Genomic DNA, 11,407 nt, shown 5'->3' with positions numbered 1-11,407 from the left:
AAAAAAAAAAAAAAAAAAAAAAAAAAAAAAACTTTATGCTTATTTTTTTAGAACTATCAGTGTTATCAGGTAGAATGATTTTGGCTCCAACTATATGTCTTTCTCTTTTTTTTTCACTTTTTTTTTTTTTTTTTTTTTTGAGACGGAGTCTCGCCCTGTGGCCCAGGCTGGAGTGCAGTGGCCGGATCTCAGCTCACTGCAAGCTCCGCCTCCTGGGTTTACGCCATTCTCCTGCCTCAGCCTCCCGAGTAGCTGGGACTACAGGTGCCCGCCACCTCGCCCGGCTAGTTTTTTGTATTTTTTTTAGTAGAGACGGGGTTTCACCATGTTAGCCAGGATGGTCTGGATCTCCTGACCTCGTGATCCGCCTGTCTCGGCCTCCCAAAGTGCTGGGATTACAGGCTTAAGCCACCGCGCCCGGCCTTTTTTTCTCTTTTTAATTTTTTTTTTTTTTTTTTTTGTAGGGACAAGGTCTCACTATGTTGTACAGGCTGGTTTTGAACTCCTGAGTTCACACGATCCTCCTACCTTAGCCTCCCAAAGTGCTAGGATTACTGATATAATCCACCACATCCGGCCTTCCAACTATATGTCTTTCACTCATATTCTTTTATAATAAATCCTGAGGTAGGACAGCTATAGGGTCACTTAACTCAGCAGCTTAACAAGACCATCAAAGACAGGGAATTCTTCCCATCTTTCCACTCTGCCATGTGGGAGCTTCCTTTATGTGGGAGCTTCCTCCATAGTCACAAAGTGGCTGCAGCAGCTCCAGACATCACCTCCCTTATATCCCCACTTGGTAACAACCAAAGCCTGGAAGACACAATAAGGACCCAATCTTCTGTTCCTTTTTAAGAGTGAGGAAAATGATCCAAGAGTCCCTACTTCCAGTCAGATTTCCCCTTAAATCTCATTGGCAAAATAAATTATATTACATACTCATTCCTAATTATCAGAGAGGAAAATGGAATTGTGATAATGACTTAGATAAGTGATTCACAACCCAGGCTGCTCACAGCATCACTTGGAGAGTTTTCAAAAGCTGTCAAAGTCTAAACCAATTAAATCAGAATCTTTGCAGAGGGGCCTAGGCATCAGGGTTTTTTGTTTTTTATTTTTTGTTTTATCCAAGACAGAGTTTTGCTCTGTTGCCCAGGCTGGAGTGCAATGACATGATCTTCGCTCACTGACACCTCTGCCTCCCAGGCTGAAGCGATTCTCCTGCCTCAGCCTCCCAAGTAGCTAGGATTACAGGCATGTGCCACCACACCCAGCTAATTTTTGTATTCTTGGTAGAGACAGGGTTTCACCATGTTGGCCAGGCTGGTCTCGAACTGTTGACCTTGTGATCCACCCACCTTGGACTCCCAAAGCGCTGGGATTACAGGCGTGAGCCACTATGCTTGGCCGGGGCATCAGTATTTTTATAGCGCTCCCCAAAAGATTCTGATTAACAGTGAAGGGTGAGGACAGTGACTAGTCTAATTCTTAGATGAATCAAAATTCACCCCCTTGGGCAAGGAAGGACCCAGCCTTTCTTTAAACATGTGGTTGCCTGAGAATTGAACAAATTTGAAGTAGGGAGAGAATGGTTTTGCCATGCCTATCATGGTATTGTGGAGATTTAAGAACTAGTGGCTGGTGAGGTGCCTCATGTCTATAATCCCAGCATTTTGAGAGGCTGAGGCAGGTGGTTCACTTGAGGCCAGGAGTTTGAGACCAGCCTGGCCAACATGATGACCTCGTTTTTACTTAAAACACAAAAATTAGCTGGTTGTGCCTGTAGTCCCAGCTGAGGCAGGAGATTTGCTTGAACCCAGGAGGCGGGGGTTACAGTGAGCCGAGATTATGCCACTGCACTCCAGCCTGGGTGACAGAGTGAGACTCTGTCTCAAAAAAAAAAAAAAAAAAAAAAAACCTAGTCAGAGCTGTTGAGGTGTTGAGGCACCTGCTACTGATACATACTATAAACATGGAAGATGATTTTCATTTTTATAGTCATGAGCAGGATACTGTATAATGTATAATTGTTGGACATTAAAGAAAACAAATTCCTTCTTGTCTCCTTAGGCTCAGAGCCACTCAGACATTGGGAAGCAAGTTTGTCAAGATGACAGAGAACCGAGGTAATGGATTCGAGTGATGAAACAGGAAGTTCATTCATGAGTTTTTGGCCACACCTCCCAAGTGACGACTTGGCCAGAAATGGGATAACTGGATTTCTCTACTTCTCTTTTATCATCCTCAATGAGAGTGACCAAATATTAGAGCTAGATGGAACCTTAGTGAAAATCTGGCTACTCGCCCTGTCCCACCAGCCTGCCACCCATTTCAGGTTTGAAGAGACAGAGACACACGGACCTTACGTAATTACTGGAGATTATCCCAGGAGTCTGTGGCAGAAGTCAGCTTCTTCCCTCCGTGCTTCCCTGCCCTGTCTCTGGTGCTTTCTACAAACACCAGGTTGTTTCTGTGATCATACTTAAGCGTACCTAACTTGTGAATGCTGTATAGAAGGTGATAATGAACATGATTTAGCTTTAACACTCAGTTTCCTAAAGGGACACGTGGGGGCAGCAAATGTTTAGGAAAAAAAAATTCCAGTTCTAGTCTCTACTGTCTACATATGTGTATACATTTGGGAAACGTTTGGGAAAGGAATATTTGAGATCTTCTTTTTCTTTTTTGTGGTTTACTTATTTGATGATATTGAGATTGTTTCTGAGCCATGTGCTTCAACATCGGATTGGGGATTTCAGAAAAAGTTTTAGTCACTGTGATTCAATTTAGCTTCCAAATGTACCTCTGCTAAGAGACTATTAAAAGCACTCATAAATAGGACGCGTGTCTTCTTTGCAGTGTTTGTTAATTTTGAGTCACATCTTCTTTTTAGAAATTCATAAGACTTGGTGTCACAGAGACTGGAATAAGTATAGTCAAACTTATTGGTGAAGATATCCTTTAGCTGTTTTCATAATCCATTTCCATTGTTATGCTTATTGATGAATAAAACATTTTCTCTTGGTAGATACTTCTTTTTATTCGCCCACCTTGATTTAATGTTTCCACTCTTATTGTCAAGTTTCTTATTACTCCCTAATAATTCTCAATAAAATAATGATTCCTGGGAGATTATTCCTGCCTTCCTACTATCACCTGTTGATTTGAAAAGGCAGAACAATACCGTAGAAGCTTCACTAATGCATTGAAAGATAAAATGATAATACTAAATACTAAAATATGAAAAGTGATACTAAAAGTGGAGTCCTGGCACTAGTTTTTTGCTTTTTTTTTTTTTTTTTTTGACTCTTTAAATTTTATTTGTTTATTTATTTTTGAATTTTTTAAAATTATACTTTATGTTCTGGGATACATGTGCAGAACATGCAGGTTTGTTACATAGGTATACACGTCTGGCACTAGTATTTTGTTGCCACAAAATATCAAGCATGTATCCAAACCGCTCAAGACACATTAAAGGCACAGGTAATTTGTAGGCATATTCAGGCTTGCAGTTTGCATTTTTTGGCTTTCTTGTGGCTTTCAGTGTAAGTTGAGGTAATTCATGGGAAACAGTCACCAAAGAAATGCCAGTATTAGAAATCCAAGAGCCATTTCTCCAGCTTCTTCCAGATTCAAGACTTTAGAGGTAATTTCTATCAACACTGGACATTTTCTGTCTACAATTAACAATGAACACATAGCATTATGTTTAATTGCAACCTGTTTAAAGCAGATTGGATGCTAAGGTTTAAGAACATTCTTCAGTCAAAAAGGTCTTTTAATCAGGTTTTTAATCCTGAGCAGTCTAGGACACAGCATCGTAGACTAACTCATTCGAGAATAGGTATCATCATCTAATCCTAACCACCCCCACCACCAACAAGCTGAATAGCTCTGGGCTCAGTATATACATTTGTGCTGGGCTCAGTACACACACCTAAGCCAGGTTCAGTATATGCGGCTTTACAGTGAGGGGCATTTTGTAATGAGAGTTCTAAGGCTCTAAAATTCTGTGTTTCTGCTAGTTTCTTCCTCAAGAAAAAACTGTGGAACTCATAGTGAATTCCCCCTCTTTGGGTGGTTTGAGCCAGGCGGCTATTTAATCACAAACATCACAAGTCAGATTTTTCCTACCTAGTGTTGGTAGTGGAACACACCAGAACGGCTAAGGCCAAGGAAATCCCATTTTTCGAAGAGGCTTTCCTTTGTTAGCTTCTTTTTCTAGTAGTAAAGGTAAAAGAAAAAAAGATGTTAAAGATGTAAATATCTTAGGGTTTTTTTTTTTTTGTATAAATATTTGAACACAATAAGAATATGTAATGTAAACTGGATATGTATTTTTTACATTTTACTTAACCTGAATTTTACACAATCTTTGCTTGAATGCTCCAATAATGAAAGGAGAAAATATGTATTTAAACAATTTTTAAGTATTTATTCTTTATTCAGGACACTTGAGTTTCATCGAGCTATAGTTTTAAAATGTAAAAATGCTGTGAAATTAAAAGCAGTCAAATGCTTTTGTCTGAGTCTTTGTTCAAGGAAGTAGCTTAGACAACTTTGCCTTAAAAGTTCTTGAGGCAAATGAAAACCAGTTTTTCAGAATTAGAAAGACCACAATTAACTTAGTATCCTATAACTTTGGTATTTTAAAAAGTAATTCTCAAAGGGGTGAGTCAAGTCAGAAAGGGAACTGTGTGTATAAATTGTCAGGTTTTGGCATTTGTTTCCAGCCATTTCCAGACAGAAAACTTCATTTTTATTATTCTTAGCACATTTCAAAGGAAAGTTGTACAATTCTTATATTCACAATATCACAGCTAAAATTATCTAATCATAAAGACTGTACAATTTACATCATAAGATTCAGAAAGAGCACATTTTGAGTTTGAAAACAAATGAAGTGATATGTGCTACGTCATTTTTTTAAAAAAAACCTCATATACTTGATGAGGCCTTATTAAATTGTCAACGTAAGTTTCTAATGCAACTTTCTGTGTTGATATAAATACAGAAAAAACAATACCATTTGAACAGTGCCTCCCCAGGGTTCCAGAGCCTGGAACAATTTAATAAAACAATTAAGTACTGTGTTATTGGGGGCGGGGTAGGGGGGTAGGAATGAGCTTTTAAAACTAAACCAGAACAAAACAAAACCTCTCCAGACTGAGAATCTTTGAGTTTTGAACATGTGATTGGAAATCCAGAGGTAGCTTGTCTGTCATTTTGAGATCTTTGATAAGTAATCTTGCACAGCCTAAAAAAACTGATGGGCGCGACACTTTTACTGGAGAGCTCTCCTTTCAGCAACACGTGCAAAAATGGTAAGGTTCTACTATTAAGACATTACCAGCGATTAAAACATGGAAATCTGACAAGTTTTAACAGCAATCGAAGTGTATTCTTTTCAAGTCTGTGGTTTTTGAGAAAAAGCAGTGGAGTCTGGAGTCTACAGGTCCCGTCGAGCACACCAAGAGGATGTGCTTCCTTTAGGAAGGCAGGAAAGGCAAAGAGAATGTCTCCACTTTAAAAAGCACGGCCTTACCTCATACTGCAAAATTAAAGTGACAAATCCTGGAGAAAATCTCGGAGCACGCATTACAACCAGTCCCGTCATTAGTCAATTAAGACAAACTGAATGTAAACGGAGCCTTGTCCGAGTCTATCCGCGACCCTAGGCCCCTCCAGGCAGTGGGAAAACCGGGCGGACACTTCCGGGCCTGCACAAAGAGAACCAGGACCGAGCCCTGGCCACTAGCTGGGGCTTTGCGTGGCAGAAAGTTTCGAGGCTTCCGTCCCAGACTTTCAGGAGACTTGCATCCATTTAGGAGACTCTCTGTCTCCACCAGCCTCTAAATTCTGAATGGGAATAAGCCCAATCGGCTTCCCACCCCCCGGCCCGCCCGGGTTTGGCGCCAGAGCGCCCTCCCGGCAGAGGCCAGAGCGCAGCGGGAACCGCCAGCCCGGCGGGGGCGCACTACACTCGCACTGCGGTCCCCGCCTCCCGCCGCAGCCCAAGGGGGCAGGCCTCGGAGCCACCCAGCTGCGCCACCCGGGAACTGGCTGGGTCCGCAGAGCAAAGGGGCGGCGGCGGCGACGCTGAAAGCTGGAGCGCATTGCGAGCCAGCGGCCACCGCACTGCCGGGGAGCGACGCCCACCTGTTAGCTCAGATATTGCCATTTCCAGGCCATGACACCTGCACCCTGAATGGTGACCAGCCTCCTCACCCGCGGCAAGACCGAGCCCCGGGGCACACATCCTCGGGTCGACTAAGTGGCCAGAGGGTCAGCGGCCCAGGCCTCCAGCTGCGTGCGGAGCCGCGAGCCCAAGGTGCGCTCGCCTGGCAGTGGTGCCTGAGACTGGGGCTGCTGCAGCTCCCCGAGGCCCGCTCCAGGAAAAGACATCCGAGCCTCTCCACCCAGCGACTCAGGGACCTTTATGTACAAATGTAGGACACTTGCCTCTCTGGTGGGGAAAATGTTGGAGAGGGCGCTGCCATTGGGTGCGCACCTGGTCAGCGAACTTAACCTAGCGAGTTTGGGTTGGAGAAGTAGGATGGAGAGGAGAGCGAAATTTCAGTCTCTCTGATTTAGCAGGAAGAAGTCCATGATCGAGGATTCCTGGCTTTTCGGACTTGAGATTCAAAGAACAAGTCCCGGGCGCACGGGCTTAGCGAACGAGACTGAAACGTCAAAGTAGCGCGCTAGGAGTTGGGAAGTGGGGAAAGAAAAGGCAGAAGTGTGGAAACTGGAGAAAAAGAAGCCCAGAGGTGGAGTGAAGTTATGCCCGGTCCAGAGTAAACTTTATTCTAACCTAGAGGCTGTCTCGATTTCTTAGATGTAAAGACACCCTATACTGTGCTTCTAAACCAGCGTCCCGGGCAAACAGCCAACGCCGCCAAGAGATGTCGGGAAACGCTGAGTTTTTAGGCTCTTGCTTAGCAGTGCTGTTGGACTTGTTCTTAAATTGGCTAATTCGAAGGCACAGCAGTTTGAGAGGTTTAGCTTTGCATACCTAGGACTGAGACACGCCCTGTTTTTCAAAAGGGGGACTGATAAAGCCGGGGTCTCAAGTTTTTCACAAGGCCAAAGATGAGGAGTGGCTGCAGTTTAGAAAGTCAGTTCCAAAATTCTGCTACAGATCGACGCAGACTTGCCCTAAATAGTTCCCAAATCTAGGAGAAGGAGCAGAGACCTTCTTCCATTTAGCTCTTGGTGATTGTGCCAGCTTTGGAACTAGCTCCCTAGTCATTGAAAAGTACAATCCCTCATCTTACAAGGTTGTTGTTGTTTTTGTTTTTTGTTTTGTTTTGGATTTTTTTTTTTTTTTTTGCACAGAGACACAGCAAAACATTGACTCTCCACTGGCCTCAGCCATATAGGAATTATGAAGGATGAAACCATCTCCCCCAGACCTTCAATAAGTGCAAGTGATAACTTAGCATTGAGAATTCTGCCTACCAGTTACAAGGTAAACTGGTAGCTCTTTTCAGCCACCCTGACTCAGGATATCCCATTAGGAATCAAAGTAATCTCTCAGGGCTAGTGATTGCAGACTTTTCAAGCTGGTGTTAAGGAAACTGAGAGTCTCAAATTCAGGCTGGATCACATGCACTTGCATCCAGACTCCCCCAAAATGGATCTGCTATATTAAGACTGGCTGCAGAATAAGCCTGGCTAGTGTCTAGAATGTCCAGGAGTGGCGCTGGGGAACTGGGGGGGCGGTATTGGATGTCCAGGATCGCTCATATACAAATCTAAAACCTGGTTATATTAAGTGGTGAATTACTGATACCAAGACTAGCAAAATAGCCCCTTTTCAGCCGACATGGAGGGGAGGATAGTTCTCTTGGCCTTTCCTAAAGGTAACTCCAGAGGCAGAGGCACCACAGAGGACCACCCCCCTCCCAAACCCGCCAGGCACCCAGCTGTGCTTGGACTTGGCTGCCTAAAGCGTTTATCACCTTACTTTATACAAGGCGGGACCTGGAAACAGATAACCCCCCGTGGCTGGGTCGGGTCAGGGATCACTTATAACTTCCTAGGGTTTCATCCTCTCTCTCTCTCTCTTATTTCTGCACCATTTCTTTGCAGTGAGAACTGCCTGATACTTCCTTAACCTCCATCTCTCCAAGAACAAGTGCATAACATGGGGCTGCGGGGAGACAAGGGATTGGAGAGAGCAAAACCCTCCTCCACTGGTCAGGAATTGCCTGCATACTCCAGTTGTTGAGGATGCGAAAAGGGACGTTACAGTCTTCAAGAAGTGCTTTTTCACTCCCCCACCCCCAGAACTTTCTGCTGATCTATTCTGGGGGTCCTTGGGAGTATCTTCAAAGACGCTAGGAAAGTAAACACTGGAGTGGGGGGCTGCAGATGTGCCCATTCTAAAGATCCAAGAGAACCATTCTGCACTCTCCCAGGCCCAGTCCTGGACGGGCGTCCCTGTCACACCCCAGCTCCACAGCTCAGGGTACCCTCCTTCTTTCCAGGCCAGTCCGGACACGAAGCATCCCAGCGATTTACTCTGAAGAAGAGTTGGGAGAGTCACCTTTCCTCCATCCCCCCTCCCCCAACACACACACACACACACACACACACACACACACACACACACACACCCCAGTTCTCCACTAGGGTTTCCCTCCAGGGCAGATTACTTTATGACAGGGTGTGATAAGTGGTGATTTTGTTCCTCTTTTGATAGCAGGATTGCTTTGTAAACAGAAGCGCAAACTCGTTCCGATAGTGGTTCCGCACCAGTGCTCGGCAGCCGCCCTGGCACAGCGGGCAGCAGAGACAGCTGCTGCACCTGTCGCCTAAGGCCGAGAAGACCGAGAGGCCGCTCTTGGAGGGGGCGCACTGACCGGTGACGCTCTCCTCCAGTCTCCAGGGCATCTTTAGCTTCCCAGCTTGCTGCACACCTCGGGCCTGTGCCCACTGCCGTCAGTTGAAAGCGTGCATTCTGGAGAGCCACAGTGGGACACCCCTAATGCACACCCTCCCTTCTTCACCTTCTCCCTGGACACCTTTGCTAAGAGATTTGGCTAATTTCTTCTGTGTTTGCTGGTAATTCTGCTGGTAATTCCTTTGCCCTAATCCAATTGGAGAGTCATGCCACTCAATTTCCCTCACCTTTTCCTTCGAGTAGCCCAATTTTCCTTCTTTCTGGCCCCGACCCTGACGGCCAGTTTACCATTCCAAGGGAGACCAAGAAGGAAACCAAGTTTGAGTTAGGTTTGCTCTGCCGAGGGCAGGGAAGAGCAGCCACTGTGGGAGACAGGGGAAGAGGAGAGAAGTGCAGCCAGGGGTCACCCCACCTGCCCAGGGATCTTCAACTCCCCAGTGAAAAAGCGAAGCCGAGGTTATCACCGGAATGGACTCATCGCTCAGACTTGGGTACAGATATCCTTTAAAGAACGTTGGGCGAAATCGCTAGGGGTATGGTGCTTGATGGTAAGTGAAGGGGTGGAGTGAAAATGAGGCTTAAGCAGGGCTAACCCTAACGCAGAGATTACTCCCTCAGAAACTTTGGGGCTGATGGCCCTGGGAGGAGGGTTGTTGGCGGAGAATGGGTTCCACCGGCGTTTCTGACACCGTAGGCCTCAGAGAGCCTGAGCTCAGCATTACCTGAAGGTGGGAGCTCCGCTCAATCCAACACCAGGTCATCCCGCCCCTCCCCGCAGCACAGGCTTCCCTCACTGAGTGGCGCACAGAAAAATTTGCGATACGGCTCAGTGTCCCAGGCCCTGTTAGCTACGGAACCTGCTTCGTGGTGGCAGCGCCAGGAGTGGCTGGGGAACTTCCGCGGCTCTCCCTCTCCCATCCCAGGGAGAGGAGCGGGGTGCCGCTGGTCTCTGATGCAAAAGAGCCCCAAGGCCGCACTTTCCGAGGCCTCTTGGACGCAGAGGTGGGTCGCCAAGTGCAGTTAGTGGCCTTGGGCCTGCCCGCACTGGGAGCAGCTGGCTCTCCGGAACGTTTGTCTGGAACCCAGAGAGCTGATGAAGCTGGGAGGCGTCCCCCATCCCTCGCCAATCATGGCACCCCCGGAGGTGGGGCAGTCTCGCTGGTGCGGAGCTGCGGAGGAGGTCCGGGTGGGGAAAAGCTCTGAGCGGTGCAGCAGGTGTTTGAGGAACAAGGGAAGGACGTAAATCTGGCAGGACTGGGGTTCTGAGGGGGAAATCGCGGGAGGTGCAGATGACCAGTTCCTGGCTGCGGTGTGTCTAAGAAGGGCAATGCAGTTTACATCATCTTGAATTGAACAGGTCTTGGGCGCTGTGAACTCATCTTGGACGTGGGGCTATGTAGACCGTCCTGGACACGGCTCAGCAGCCTTTCTTGAAAGCACACTGTTGGCCAGGCGCTGTGCTAAGCGTTTTGCGTACAGTCTCCTATTGAATTCCCACCAATTAGCCACTTTACAAACCAGAAAACAGAAGTTCAGACAAGGTCAGTAACTTCCCCAGGATCACACAGCCCCTACACGTATATACATCGGAGCTGAATGTGGACCCCAAGTGATCTTACTGCAAAACTAAATTCTAGCTCCCGCATTCCACGTCCCTCCGCCTCTCTCCCACATCATCCTCCCGCTAGGATGTGCACAGCTGCCGACGGTCCTCTCTCCTAAGGCCCGGGGTGCTTCGCTTCCAGGTCACCCTGCCCATTCCCACCCAACCCTATGCGGTGCCTTAACTTCGCGCTTAACCCCGCTCTCAGCTCTGCCTCCCGCTTTCCGCACGCTCAGGTTCCCCACCCCAAAAGTACCGAGGGTGGAGACGGCGCTCCCCAAGCCCCACCCTGGCCCTGGGACGCGCCCGCCAGCCCTTCCTAGGCTCGGCCCGGCCTGTCCGGCTGGGCCCGAGGTCGCCTCCAGCCAGTGTTTCCCCCGCGCTGGCGAGGCGAAGCGACCGCAGGTTGAAACCGCCGCTCACTTTTAAGAGAGCACAGCGACCTCCGCCTGAATCCCGGAGAGCTGCAGGAGCTCCCTTCGTGAGCTCTGAAAAGTTAGTCACCGCCCTATATTTCCACTTTCTGGAAGAAGCCAGGGAAGGTGTACTTATTAGTTAAAAACGTCATCTAATTTATTTATTTAAATTCTCACCAAAACAAAACAAACCAAAAAAGCTACCCACAGAAACCCCCAGACTTGAGCAAGATTCTAAGGCAGGTCCCAGAAAGTTTTAAATCAACTAAAGGATGGGTACTGGGATGAAAGTCCTGTAGCCCAGGGATGAATAAAATGCGGAAGCTATAAGAGGACTCCAGGGAGAGGCACCTCCACCCCACCCCTGGGAACGCGGAGAGGGTGCAAAGCCGCCTGGACAGGGCCGGGGGTCGGAGGTTCTCGGGCAAGGTTAGAAAGGGGAGGCTTTGGTGCCTGTGGAACAGGTCTCTGCTC

The 11,407-nt window shown here is 47.1% G+C and overlaps 1 long non-coding RNA gene across 1 annotated transcript in view; it reads left to right on the top strand.

The window, feature by feature from the left end:
• The window catches only part of LOC112623543, an 8,978-nt gene extending 5,948 nt beyond the window's left edge, over positions 1-3,030 (top strand). Inside the window, exon 3 of the long non-coding RNA XR_003119160.1 lies at positions 2,074-3,030. This is a non-coding gene — a long non-coding RNA (uncharacterized LOC112623543). The remainder of the gene's footprint in view (positions 1-2,073) is intronic.
• Positions 3,031-11,407: the final 8,377 nt, after the last annotated feature.

Source organism: Theropithecus gelada, chromosome 4 (genome assembly GCF_003255815.1).
Source record: "Theropithecus gelada isolate Dixy chromosome 4, Tgel_1.0, whole genome shotgun sequence".
In the NCBI taxonomy this organism is placed as follows: domain Eukaryota; kingdom Metazoa; phylum Chordata; class Mammalia; order Primates; family Cercopithecidae; genus Theropithecus; species Theropithecus gelada.
Note: the sequence above shows the minus strand (reverse complement) of the source record. Positions and strands in the feature narration are given on the sequence as shown.